Consider the following 14,737-nt stretch of genomic DNA (forward strand, 5'->3'; position numbering starts at 1 on the left):
CAAGGAGGCTCCACATGCTGCCTGCGCCCCAAATGCCAGCTAAGCAGCTCCCATTGGCTGGGAACCATGATCTATGGGAGCTACAGAGGCCGCAGGGACCTAGTGGCCACTTCCTGGGAGTGGTAAGTGCTGCTGGGACCCTGAACCCCCTTCCACACCTCAACCCCCTACACCACAGCTCTGAGCCACCTCCTGCACCCCATACTCCTCATCCCCAGAGCCCACACTCCCTTCCACATGCCAAACCCCTTGGCCTCAGCTCCAGAGTCCCTGCCTGCACCCAAACTCCCTCCTAGAGCCTGCATAATCTGTATGTCTAGGAGCCTCTGCTGGTATAGTTTTAGAGGCATAGCTGTATTGACAAAGCCTTTTACTGCAGCCTAGCCCTAAGTATGAGAACAGATGGATATAGGCAGATGGAGAAGTACAAAGCAATAATGAGGCAAATTTTCTAAATAGACAAGGAAGATACAGGGTAGGGGAAGGCATGTAAGCAGGGTGAACAATCTGATAGCAGTGAATGTGATGTCAGTGCCATGATTTTGGGGGGCATGGATTTAGTTAGGTGGGAATCAGCTAAATAGAAAGAAAAGGGAAAGAAAGGAGGAGAAGGGGAAGAGGAGGAGGGGTTGGTGTGTAGTGAAGCTGAGCTAAAGAGACTTGGAGGGAGGGGAAGCTGTTTGAGCAAACATCTAATCAGCACAGGGCAGAGAAAGAATATTTTACAAGTTTGATTGTAATGTCCAAAGGTGGAAAATGTGTGTGGAATGTTGGCGCATAGCCAAGAAAAAGGAGTTAGCAGTTTGACCTTAGTATATAGTTGGTCTGTTGGCAGGCAGACAAACATGAACTGAGATCAGATAAAGGTCATTCCAACATTGCAGGGAAGGGCCAGTCAGGTATGCTCAGTGCAAAACTAGGTAAGAGTCACCAGACCATAATAGTAAACAGATCATAATACTCAGGCTAGTTGTGCAACTGCTTTGACTGAGACACAGCATTTAGCAGTTATGATTGGTCTATAACAGGGGTAGGCAACCTATGGCATGTGTGCCGAAGACGGCACGTGAGCTGATTTTCAGTAGCAAACTCACTACCCGGGTCCTGGCCACCGGTCCGGGGGGCGGCTCTGCATTTTAATTTAATTTAATTTAAGATTAAGCTTCTTAAACATTTTTAAAACCTTATTTACTTTACATACAACAATAGTTTAATTATATATTATAGACTTATAGAAAGAGACCTTCTAAAAACGTTAAAATGTATTACTGGCACGCAAAACTTTAAATTAGAGTGAATAAATGAAGATTCGGCACACCACTTCTGAAAGATTGCCGACCCCAGGTCTATAAGAACGGACTAATCAAAGAGGCTCTAAATGTGATTGGAGGATAGAGTATGTTAATGTCAAGATTGGGAAACAAGCCAATCTGAAATGGTCTAGTGGCTGATAAAAACTGAATAAAAAATAGGCAGTCAGCAGGCAAAAGTCAGTGAAGATAGGGAGCCAGGAAAAGAATAAGCATGCTAGCTATAGTGTAAAACATAGCTAGAAATAGGATTAATGAGTATGTATATGTTTGTGTGACTAAAGATGTGTGTTTGTATTATGAATGTTAAACTTTATGCAAGCAGTTTTTTAAAGCTTTTTTTAGCAGATTGGTTCCCAGTTGTGCAATCACACTTTCCGGCAGGAAATTTTAAAAAAACAAAACATAAAAAAAACAAAACAAAAGCAAACTAACCGAAAACAACAACAACAACAAAAACCCAACAACCACCCAGAAGCCACACCCCTGAAAAAGCCTCCAAACAAGAAACATGCTACTTAAAGAAATGAATAGTCAATTACATACACAAAGAAGCTGGAGCAGGCTTGGCGGCAGCCTTGTTGCTTGCAGCATAGGTGGGGGAAGGAGAAAGGCCGAGCACAGGGCCACGGTGTTCTGTTTTATACCCTTAGTCCATGTGCTTGGAGAGTCCAGGCATGTGGACCTTGCTGAGTCACTCCTGTGAATTGTAACTCCTCTGTGGGACAATGGCTGGTGATGTCTGTTCAGCACACACCTGGGCGCTGGTTTCCTCCCTTGTCATTGTCTCTGGAGAGCTAGTATCTGGGTGCTTCCCAAACTCACAGTATATTTTAGTGACAACCATACAAAACATTCTCATAACTTTGTATGTATTAATGATATACATATTTAGATAGAACAATGCCTTTCAGCAGATCATAACCTTTCCCCTGGTACCTCACATGGCTTGCTTTACATGGACTATCACAATTATATATAAATGAGGAATATAGAATCATAGGATCACAGAACAGGAAGGGACCTTGAGAGGTCATCTAGTCCAGTCCCCTGCACTCAAGGCAGGACCGAGTATTATCTAGACCATCCCTGACAGGTGTTTGTCCAACAAGCTCTTAAAAATCCCCAATGATGGAGATTCCACAACCTCCCTAGGCAAGTTATTCCAGTGTTTAACCATTCTGACAGTTAAGTAGTTTTTCCTAATGTTCAACCTAAACCGCCTTGCTGAAATTTAAGCCCATTGCTTCTTGTCCTATCATAGAATATTAGGATTGGAAGAGACCTCAGGAGGTCATTTAGTCCAATCCCCTGCTCAAAGCAGGACGAACACCAACTAAATCATCCCAGCCAGGGCTTTGTCAAGCCAAGCTTTAAAAATCTCTTAAGGATGGAGATTCCACCACCTCCGTAGGTAACCCATTCCAGTGCTTCACCACCCTCCTAGTGAAATAGTGTTACCTAATATCCAACCTAGACCTCCCACACTGCAACTTGAGACCATTGCTCCTTGTTTTGTCATCTAAGAACAGCCTAGCTCCATCCTCTTTGGAACCCCTCTTCAGGTAGATGAAGGATGCTATCAAATCCCCCCCCAGCTTTTCTTCTGCAGACTAAATAACCCCAGTTCCCTCAACCTCTCCTTGTAAGTCATGTGCCCCAATCCCCTAATCATTTTCATTGCCCTCCGCTGGACTTTCTCCAATTTGTCCACATCCCTTCTGTAGTGGGGGAACCAAAACTGGACACAGTACTCCAGGTGTGGCCTCACTAGTGACGAATAGAGGGGAATAATCACTTCCCTCGATCTGCTGGCAATGCTCCTAGAGGTTAAGAACAACAATTTTTCTCCCTCCTCCTTGTAACAACCTTTTATGTACTTGAAAACTGTTATGTCCACTCTCAGTCTTCTCTTCTCCAGACTAAACAAACCCAATTTTTTCAATCTTCCCTCATAGATCATATTTTCTAAACCTTTAATCGTTGTTGCTTGTGTCTGGAATTTCTCCAATTTGTTCACATCTTTCCTGAAATGTGGTGCCCAGAACTGGACACAATACTCCAATTGAGGCCTAATCAGCATGAAGTATAGTGGAAGAATTACTTTTGTGTCTTGCTACCAATACTCCTGCTTATTCATTCCAGAATGATGTTTGCTTTTTTTGCAACAGCGGTACACTGCTGACTCATATTTAGCTTGCAATGCACTAAGACCCCCAGATTCCTTTCCACAGGACTCCTTCCTAGGCAGTGATTTCTCATTTTATATGTCTGCAACTGATTGTTCCATCCTAAGTGAAGTACTTTGCATTTGTCCTTATTGAATTTCATCCTATTTACTTCAGACCATTTCTCCAGATCATTCTGAATTTTAATCAATATAGGGGTAACAGGATGCTGTCCCAAGGTATAGAATGTCACAATTGTATCAAGGAAGGTTGGTTATACTAGCTAAAGAAAATACTTTGTTTTGGAAGAATACTGCCTGAGTGTCATAGAATCAAAAAAGATTAGGGTTGGAAGATACCTCAGGAGGTCAATCAATTATATCCGAGGGCTGTATCAGTGTCCTCCCAAAGGCAGCAGGTTTAAGCTGTAGCAGGAAGTTTTTCCTACATTTCCTGCAAAACCATGACAATTTTTCTAAAACCGTCCCTCTTTCATCTTACTAAAACAGATAAATGAGTCAAGTGATGGGAACCTCTGGTAAATCCAGGAAGGGGTAATAGGTGAGCTATTGTGGTGGTATCCTCGGTCTGTTTTGTGGGGTTACAAATATTATAAAGGTATAAGCTTATTCTCAAGCTTATTTAGTTGGGGTTGGTCCTGTTTTGAGCAGGGGGTTGGACTAAATGACCTCCTGAGGTCTCTTCCAACCCTAATGGTTCTATGATTCAATACTGGGAAAAATTATAATGAAAGTAATGAACAGATTATGGCCCGATATCGGCCTTTTTGTGATTTTCATGGACAGGATATCAAGGCGCAGCCCGCTCATGGCGTCATCTGGTGTGGTGACTTGGAGGTAGCATCTCTGCATGCGCACTTGAACATTTCGCTGCTGAGTGTGAAGCAGCTGGGATAAGAATCAGCACCTCCAGATCAAAGGTCTTGGCCCTCTCCTGGAAGAAAGTGGACTGCTCTCTCCAGGTGAGGGCAGCAGCTGCCCTTAGTGGACAAATTAACGTATCTAGAGGTCCTGTTCATGAGTGATGGCAAGCGGGAGTGTGAGATTGACCAGTGGTTCAGTGCAGTGGTGGCAGTGATGCAGACGTGGTGGTGAAGTGGGAGCTGAGTTCTCAGATGAAGCTCTTGATTTACAGGTTGCTCTATGTCCCCATCCTCACCTATGGTCATGAACTTTGGATAATGACCAAAAGGATGAGATCACAGGTACAAGCGGTGGAAATGAGGTTTCTCTGCAAGGTGGTTGGGCTTACTCTTCAAGATAGGGTGAGGAGATCAGCTATTTGGGAGGGCCTCGGCGTAGAGCCGCTACTCTTCCGGATTGAGAGGAGCTAGCTGATGTGGTTCAGGCACCCAATAAGGATGCCCCCCGGGAGACTTCCATTGGAACTATACCGGGCACATCCCACTGGGCAGAGGCCCCGAAGATGACCCAGGACATGCTCCTGGCTGGCCTGGGAATGCTGGGGAATCCCCCAGGAGGAGCTGGAACTTGTTATGGAGAAAAAGGAGGTCTGGTCCTCCCTACTCTCCATGCTTCTGCTGCAACCCTCCCCAGGAAAAGTGGCATTATGGAAAGATTTTTTAGAGGTCCAGATCAGACCACTGCAATTATAAAAGTGATGTACAAAGATTCCTACCATATTGTAATAATTCTTAGAAAATTAAGCAACTGGTTCAAGTCAAAGTTTGGTATAAAGCATTTAACACTTTGGCCAGTGCTACAGTATCGGTTATTGTCTTTCCCTCCTCATTTAATAATGGTCCGATCTTGTCCTTGGTCTTCCTCTTGATTCTTATGTATTTGTAAAATGCTTCCTTGTTACCCTTTATAGCTCTAGCTATTTTAATTTCAGTTTGTGCCTTGGCCTTTCTAAGTTTGTTCCTACATGGTTCTGTTGTTTATATTCATCCTTTGTAAACTAACTTAGTTTCCACTTTTTGTATGACTCTTTTTAGTTTCATGTCACTGAAAATCTCTCTTACCATACTTCCTCACTTTCCTATACATTGGGATAGTTTGCTCTTGTATAACATGTCTCTGAAAAACTGCCCAATGCACCTGAACTCTTTCTTCCCGTAGCCTTGCTTGTTAAATTCTGCCTTCTTGAAGTCACTGTCTTTATTCAGCTCTTTTCCCTTCATTCCATTCATGATCACTTTCTTCCAAACTGCCTTCCAACTTCAAATTCTCAACTGGTTCCTCTGTTTGTCAGAACCAAATCCAGAATAGACTCTTCTTTAGTCACTTTCTCTACCTTCTTTACTAAAAGGTTGTTTCCAATGCATTCCAAGAACTTTTTGGATAATCTGTGCCCTGTTGTATTGTTTTTCCAACAGATGTCTGGGTAAATAAACATAGAAGAACAATCAACTTGGTTTTATGGAAAAAAAATCTTGTCAAACCAGATTTCATTCTTTGAAGACATTGGAAGTTTGGTTAACTGTGTACATGTAATATACTTAGACTTCGGTAACGCATGACATTCTGATCACAAAATTTGCACTATACACTATTGATAACACGTTAACAGGCTTGTGAATTGGCTGACATTCAGACAAAAGGTATTTTAATACAGCCAAATGTGAAGTTATACATTGAGGAGCAAGACACCCAGGCCATACCTACAGATTGGGGAACTGTATCCTGGAAAGCAGCAACTCTGAAAGGGATTTAGGGGTCATAGTGGACAAGCAATTCATTATGAGCTCCCACTGATTCTGAGGCAAAAAGGGCAATGCAATCCTTGGACATGTAAATAGGGGAGTCGTGGATAGAAATAGGGAGACAATTTTATTTTTGTATAGAACATTGATGTGATTGATACTAGAATCCTATGCTACTGCTGTCCACATGTTAAAAAATTGGAGAGGATGCAGACAAGAGTAACAAAAATGACTTGAAGACTGGAGAAAATGCCAGCCAGTGAGAGGCTCAAGGAACTCAATCTGCTTAGTTTACCAAAAAGAAGGCCGAGAAGTGACTTGACTTATACATAAGTGCCTCTACAGGCAGAAAATACTAGATACTAAAGGGCTACCAGAAGCTGAAGCTAAATAAATTCAAATTTGGAAATTGGTAACTTTAACTCCCTGTGGACCCTGCTGCCATGCACAACTTCTCTAGTGCACATTGATCTTCCCCACTTTGAAATGGAAATGGATGAAAACACAGTAGAGAACTTTTAGCATGTGGCAGCAGGGTTCATAAAGACAGTTAGTGCATGACAGACTAAGTTGCTATGCACTAACCATTCACCTAGCCAAGCCCCAAGACCGGATGTCTTTCAGCAAGGTATGCTTTACTCAAACACATTTTAGGGCATGTCTGCAATAGCAATTCCTGTTTAACTACGTTGAATTAACTTCCTCAGTGGATGCTCTTATACTGGAATAAGAGTTCCTTATTTCAAATTGGCTTCCAAAATGAAGTAAACTAATTCAAAATATGGCGCTTGTTTTCCAACGTAAGAGTCTCCACAGTCACAGAATATAATTTTTTTTAAAACAAATATTAAGAACATAAGAATGTCAGACCAAAGGTCCATCTAACCCAGTATCCTGTCTACTGACAGTGGCCAATGCCAGGTGCACCAGAAGGAGTGAACCTAAAAGGTAATGATCGAGTAATTTCTCTCCTGCCATCCATCTCCACCCTCTGACAAACAGAGTCTAGGGACACCATTCCTTACCCCATCCTGGCTAATAGCCATTAATGGACTTAACCTCCATTAATTTATCCAGTTCTCTTTTAAATGCTGTTATAGTCCTAGAATTCACAACCTCCTCAGGTAAGGAGTTCCACAAGTTGAATGTGCGCTGCATGAAGAACTTCTTTTTATTTGTTTTAAACCTGCTGCCTATTAATTTCATTTGGTGACCTCTAGTTCTTGTATTATGGGAACAAGTAAATAACTTTTCCTTATCCACCTTCTCCACATCACTCATGATTTTATATACTTCTATCATATCCCCCCTTAGTCTCCTCTTTTCCAAGCTGAAAAGTCCTAGCCTCTTTAATCTCTCCTCATATGGGACCCATTCCAAACCCCTAATCATTTCAGTTGTCCTTCTCTGAACCTTTTCTAGTGCCATTTTTTTTTTAGATGAGGAGACCACATCTGTATGCAGTATTCAAGATGTGGGCATACCACTGATTTATATAAGGGCAATAATAGATTCTCCTTCTTATTCTCTATTCCCTTTTAATGATTCCTAACATCCTGTTTGCTTTTTTGACCACCTCTGCACATTGCGTGGACATCTTCAGAGAATTATCCACGATGATTCCAAGATCTTTTTCCTGACTCATTGTAGCTAAATTAGCCCCCATCATATTGTATATATAGTTGGGGTTATTTTTTCCAATGTGCATTACTTTACATTTATCCACATTAAATTTCATTTGCCATTTTGTTGCCCAATCACTTAGTTTTATCAGATCTTTTTGAAGTTCTTCACAGTCTGCTTTGGTTTTAACTACCTTGAGCAGTTTAGTATCATCTGTGAACTTTGCCACCTCACTTTTTGCCCCTTTCTCCAGATCATTTATGAATAAGTTGAATAGGATTGGTCCTAGGACTGACCCTTGGGGAACACCACTAGTTACCCTTCTCCATTCTAAGAATTTACCATTAATTTCTACCCTCTGTTCCCTGTCTTTCAACCAGTTCTCAATCCATGAGAGGACCTTTCCTCTTATCCTATGATAACTTAATTTACGTATGAGCCTTTGGTGAGGGACCTTGTCAAAGGCTTTCCGGAAATCTACGTACACTATGTCCACTGGATCCCCCTGGTCCACGTTTGTTGACCCCTTCAAAGAACTCTAATGGATTAGTAAGAAACCATGTTGACTTTTGCCCAACAAGTTATGTTCTTCCTGTGTGTCTGACAATTTTATTCTTTACTGTTGTTTTGACTAATTTGCCTGGTACTGATGTTAGATTTACCGGTCTGTAATTGTCAGGGTCACCTCTAGAGCCTTTTTTAAATATTGGCATTACATTAGCTATCTTCCAGTCACTGGGTACAGAGGCCGATTTAAAGGACAGGTTACAAACCCTAGTTAATAGTTCCGCAACTTCACATTTGAATTCTTGCAGAACTCTTGGGTGAATGCCATCCAGTCCTGGTGACATGTTAAGTTTATCAATTAATTCCAAAACCTCCTCTAGTGACACTTCAATCTGTGACAATTCCTCAGATTTGTCACCTACAAAAGCTGGTTCAGGTTTGGGAATCTCCCTAACATCCTCAGCCGTGAAGACTGAAGCAAAGAATCCACTTAGTTTCTCCGCAATGGCTTTATTGTCTTTAAGGGTTCCTTTGGTATCTCGATCATCGAGGGGCCCCACTGGTTGTTTAGCAGGCTTCCTATTTCTGATGTACTTAAAAAACATTTTATTATGAGTTTTTGGCTAGCCGTTCTTCAAACTCCTCTTTGGCTTTTCTTGTAACATTTTTACACTTAATTTGGCAGTGTTTATGCGATTTACCTCACTAGGATTTGACTTCCACTTTTTAAAAGATGCCTTTTTATCTCTCACTGCTTCTTTTACATGCTTGTGAGGAGTTACTGTACATTAGGTGTTTCACAGAGCAGACACCATGCTTATTTACATTCATATTTTGCTTCCCCCTTCCTTTTTTTTTTTAGATCTTCAGTACCTAACTGTTCAAAACTTTCATATTAGAGATAAATTAAAAAGGAAAAGTTAATCATTTTGTGGTAACTGGAGGTCTTTGCGATATGTTGTCCCTATGCATGTTGCACTTCAAATTACACCTGTTCTGTATGCCTGAGGCTGGAAAATTCTTCCTAGAAGGATCTGCACATGCACCCGTGCTGTCCTTGTTTTCCACACCAAGAGCATAAGGGGCTGTGCTGGTCCGGCACCATCTCAGTTCCTTCGCCACTGCAAATCTTCTCAACTTTTCCAGACTACTGTACCCCTTTCAAGAGTCTGATTTGTCTTGCATACCTCAAATTTCACTTCACTTGCTTAGAAAATCAAACACAAAAATATGAAAGTGTCACAGCACACTGTTACTGAAAAAGTGTTTACTTTCTAATTTTTACCATATAATTATAAAATAAATTGTTTAGAATTATGTGATACAGCATGGCCAGAGGGCAGCAGGGGAGGGTTAGAAGGGAGCCTTATTCCCTGAAAGGGGAAGAAAGTTTGCTATAGATTAACTAGAGCACCTGACACTAATTAGAGCACCTGCAGTCAGTCACATGATAAAACCCCCTGCTTCAATCAGACAGTGTGGGAGTTGGAGCAGAAAGGATTGGTATTGGAGCAGAGAACAGTTTGAAGGAGTTGGAGCAGAAAGAATTGGTGTTGGAGCAGAGAACAGTTTAGAGAAGTGCTGCGGTGGGCTAAGAAGTCCTAGACCCTAGGTGAGGGGCACCTGGCTTGTGCAGAGGGAGGGCAGGAAGCCCCCCACAAGCTGAAGGGCAGGAGAGGAAAGTAGCCCAGGGGAAGGAACCATCAGTTCAAGTGGTTCACCACTCTCCTCAGGGCCCCTGGGCTGGGACCTGGAGTAGAGGGCGGGCCCAGGGCCCTCCCTCTCCACTCCCCTCTTCTAGGATACTAGTGGGGCAATTAATATTCCAATTTAGGGGCAAGAAATGGCACCCTGAACGCCCCCAAGAAGAGAAAGCGTGAGACCCATCATAATAGTGCTGGCAATTTGCCACACGTAGTGTCAGTAGGATTTGTGCGCTGGAGACTTAAACTAGGGTTAGCCAAAACCCTCCCATCCTTAAGATGGATGACATGGTCAATGCCCTAATACAAGCCACCGTGGCCCAACAGGAGGCTACCCAGGTCCAAGCAACCACTCAATAGGAGGCAACTCAGATGCAGCAGGAGACTAATTATCTGTTTATGAGTCAGGCTGCCCAGGACCGAGCCCTACTGAAAGACCTGGTGAACCAGATGAAAGTGGAACTGAACCACAACTGTGAAGGGACCCGGACCATACGGCCAGCCATTGCCTACAGAAAATGACACGGGAGGATGATGTGGAGGCATACCTCCTGGCTTTTGAAAGAGCAGCCCTGCGGGAGGCCTGGCCCCAAGATCAGTGGTCTGGTATCCTTGCCCCATTCCTGTGTGGAGAGGCCTAGAAGGTTTACTATGATATAGCCACAGAGACTGCAGCAGATTACCCCCAGCTGAAGGCAGAGATCCTGGCCAGATCTGGAGTAACGACAGCATTGTGAGCCCAGAGGTTCCATGAGTGGCAGTATACGGAGGACAAGACACCCTGATCACAGTCATCTGACCTGATCCACCTGACCTGTAAATGGCTGCGCCCTGAGGCCCTCAGCTCTGAGAAGATGATGGAGGTCCTGGTACTGGACCGGTATATGAGGTGGCTACCACCAGGCCTCCAGGCTTGGGTTGGCCAGAATGACCCCTCCACCTATGATGAGTTGGTCTCCCTCATGGAAAGACAGCTGGCAGCCCATGAACTGTTCCAGACCCTAGGGGGGGAGACACGGCAATCCAGGAAGCCAACCCCAAACCCAAGCCCCTGGACTGTCGAGAACTACAGGAGAACTGTAACAGGGAGGAAAGACACTGAGGAATGGCCTGAGGCCAAGAAGGGACCTGGGGGTTTGGGAAGAGAGGTGGGGGGGGCAGCCAAATAGCCCCAGGCAGAGGGTGACAACCGGAATAAGGGGGAGTCTTAGTGTGGGGAATTGGGGTATATAGCAGCCCAATGCCCCAACAGGGAAGAACCTATGCAATGTAATCTGGGGAATTACAGGGAGCAGTGTGGCCTAATCAGCCTGGTAGGGGTCACAATGACTTCACATGGGTATACAAGATCAGTAAAAATGAATGGTATTAAGACCATAGCATTAATAGATTCTAAGAGTGCTGTCACGTTGGTCTCGGGGAAGCTGGTGGGGTGAGACCAACTAACCCGGGCCAAAAACACAGGGGTAACGTGTTCATGGCACCAGGAATTTCTACCCCACAATCCCAGTACGGATTGAGATCCAGGGGAATACTACCAGGGTGACTGCAGGGGTGGTCCCCAAGCTCTCCATCCCTGTCTTAATTGCTATGGACTTCCCCGGGTTTGAGAGCTTACTTACCCCAAGAGAGCCAGGGGAGGGTAGCAACCCCCAGGCTGAGAAGGAGGCACCTACAGATAGACTCACCCCAATGTTTGCCGAATTTGCTCCAGAGTTATTCTCATCCCCTGGGAAACCCCAAAAGTCTAGGCGGGAAAGGAGGGCAGATAAAAAATTAGGGACCAGGATTCTAGCAGAGAATCAAAAAACTTCTCTTGTGGGTAGGCGAACCCATTCAGGAGGCCAGGAGATAATTCAGTCCAGGGAGACTTGGAGGCGGTTCCTAGCCCAAGTAGGGGCAACCCAGGGGGTAAGAGTAGAAATAGGCCACCTAGAATTAGGTCAGATTGATACCGCACGTGAGAATTTCGGGCAGGAGCAGGCCAATGATACGCTATATGCGAATGTGAGGGAGGAGGTAGTGGAAGTAAATGGCGTACCTGTGGAAGGAAAGATCAAAGGCCCAAGGCCATATTATGTGCTCAAACCCTATCTCTTATACAGGATAGAGCAAATACGAGGGGAAGAAGTAGAGCAACTCTTAGTACCACGGAAACACACAAGGGCACTATTAGAGTTAGCACATAGTCATCTATTTGGGGGACATCTAGGAGTAGACAAGACACTGGATAGTGTTCTAAGAAGGTTTTATTGGCAAGAATATGCGCAGAAGTCCAGCGCTATTGTGCCTCCTGCCCTGAATGCCAGTTGCATAGCCCCCGACCTTATTTGTGGGCCCCATTAGTACCTTTGCCTATTATTGAAGTCCCTTTTTAGAGGATAGCCATGGACATAGTGGGCCCACTGGAAAGATTGGCATGGGGCCACCGAAACGTACTAGTCATCCTTGACTACGCCACACGATATCCAGAAGCCATTCCTTTAAGAAACCCCACATCCAAGACAATAGCAAAAGAAATACTCCAGGTTTTTGCCAGAGTGGGCATCCCTAAGGAGATCCTGACAGACCAAGGAACCCCCTTCATGTCAAAATTAATGAAGAACTTATGTGCCCTACTCCGCATCCAGGCCATACGGACCTCAGTCTACCATCCACAAACAGATGGACTGGTTGAGTGGTTTAATCATAGATTCATAGATAATCGTACCCTTAAAAGTATGATCCGGAAGGTGGTAGCACAGGACGGAAAAGACTGGGATACCCTTCTACCGTATCTAATGTTTGCTATACGGGAAGTCCCCCAGGTGTCCACTGGTTTCTCTCCCTTTGAACTACTATACGGACGCCACCCATGCGGGATATTAGCTATCGCCAAGGAAGATTGGGAAGAACAACCCAACCCAGGAAAGAATGTCATTGAGCATATGACACAGATGAGAGAGCGAATAACTCGAGTAACCCCTATAGTACAAGAACATTTGGAAAAAGCACAAGAGACCCAGTGAACATATTACAACCGTCAGGCGAAAGTACGGAGATTTCAGCCGGGGGAACGGGTGATGGTGCGAGTGCCGACAGCAGGAAGCCAACTTCTGGCCAGCTGGCATGGACCATATGATATAGTGGAAGCCATTGGGGAGGTGGACTATAAGGTCAGACAATCAGACTGCCGAAAGCCAGAGCAAATCTACCACGTCAACTTACTGAAGCCCTGGCGTGACCGAGAGACATGTCTGGCCATTTGAGGAGCTCCACCTCAGACAGACAACCCACAGGGGCAGGTAAAGATATCTCCTGAATTAACCCCAGAACAATGAACACAGGTCATTAAGATGATCCACCGGAACCTGGCCATACAACACTGGTCCAACATCATATTGTCATCAGTCCCAGAGTAAGGGTGACGATAAGACCATACTGAATACCGGACGCTAAAAGTGAAGAAATTAGGACGGAAGTGAAGATGCTGGAACTTGGGGTTATTGAAGAATCATAGATGCATAGACTATCAGGGTTGGAAGGGACCTAAGGAGGTCATCTAGTCCAACCCCCTGCTCAAAGCAGGACCAATCCCCAGACAGATTTTTACCCCAGTTCCCTAAATGGCCCCCTCAAGGATTGAACTCACAACCCTGGTTTAGCAGGCCAATGCTCAAACCACTGAGCTATTCCTCCCACCATTTAAAAAAAAATTAAAGATGGTAATCACAAATTAATGGACATATCCTATCTCCTAGAACTGGAAGGGACCTCAAAAGTTCATCAAGTCCAGCCCCCTACCTCCACTAGCAGGACCAAGTACTGATTTTTGCCCCAGATCCCTAAGTGGCCCCTTCAAGGATTGAACTCAACCCTGGGTTTAGCAGGCCAATGCTCAAACCACTGAGCTATCCCTCCCCAGTCAGTGGTCCAGCCCTATCGTTCTAGTCCCCAAGCCTGATGGCACCCTGAGGTTTTGCAATGACTTCCAGAAATTGAATGAAGTATCCCAATTCGATGCCTATCCGATACCACACATTGACAAGCTAGTTGATCAGTTAGGCAAGGCCCGATCCCTAACCACTCTGGATCTGACCAAAGGATATTGGCAAATTCCCCTGGCCAAGAATGCCAAGGAAAAGACTGCCTTCTCTACACCCGATGGCCTATTCCAATACACTGTCCTCCCTTTTGGACTCCATGGGGCCTCTGCAACATTCCAACGGCTTATGGATAAGTTACTGCGATCCCAGGCCAAGTATGCCGCCGCCTATCTAGACGACAGTCATCCATAGCCCTGACTGGGAAACGCACCTAGGAAAAGTAGAAGCAGTGCTAGATGCCCTGCGGAAGGCCAGCCTGCGTGATCAGACTAGCTGAGGCCAGATACCTCGGGTATGTAGTAGGGAGAGGTTTGGTGAAACCCCAGTGGAACAAAATGGAGGAAATACAAGGTTGGCCTCGACCAGTCTGCAAAAAGCAAGTCAGAGCATTTCTAGGGATAGCAGGATACTATCGGAGATTCATCCCTCATTTTGCCATAAGAGCAGGGCCATTGACGGATCTGATAAAAGCTCGGGGCCCCGAGATAGTAAAGTGGACTGATACGACAGAAGCATTTGCAGATTTAAGGACAGCCCTATGCTGCCATCCAGTACTCATAGCCCCAGATTTCGAGAAGGAATTCATCCTACAAACAGATGCCTCAAAGGTAGGGCTAGGAGCAGTCCTTTCACAGATGGTAGGGGAAGAGGAACA

This window comes from Gopherus evgoodei, chromosome 20 (genome assembly GCF_007399415.2).
Source record: "Gopherus evgoodei ecotype Sinaloan lineage chromosome 20, rGopEvg1_v1.p, whole genome shotgun sequence".
Lineage (NCBI taxonomy): Eukaryota > Metazoa > Chordata > Testudines > Testudinidae > Gopherus > Gopherus evgoodei.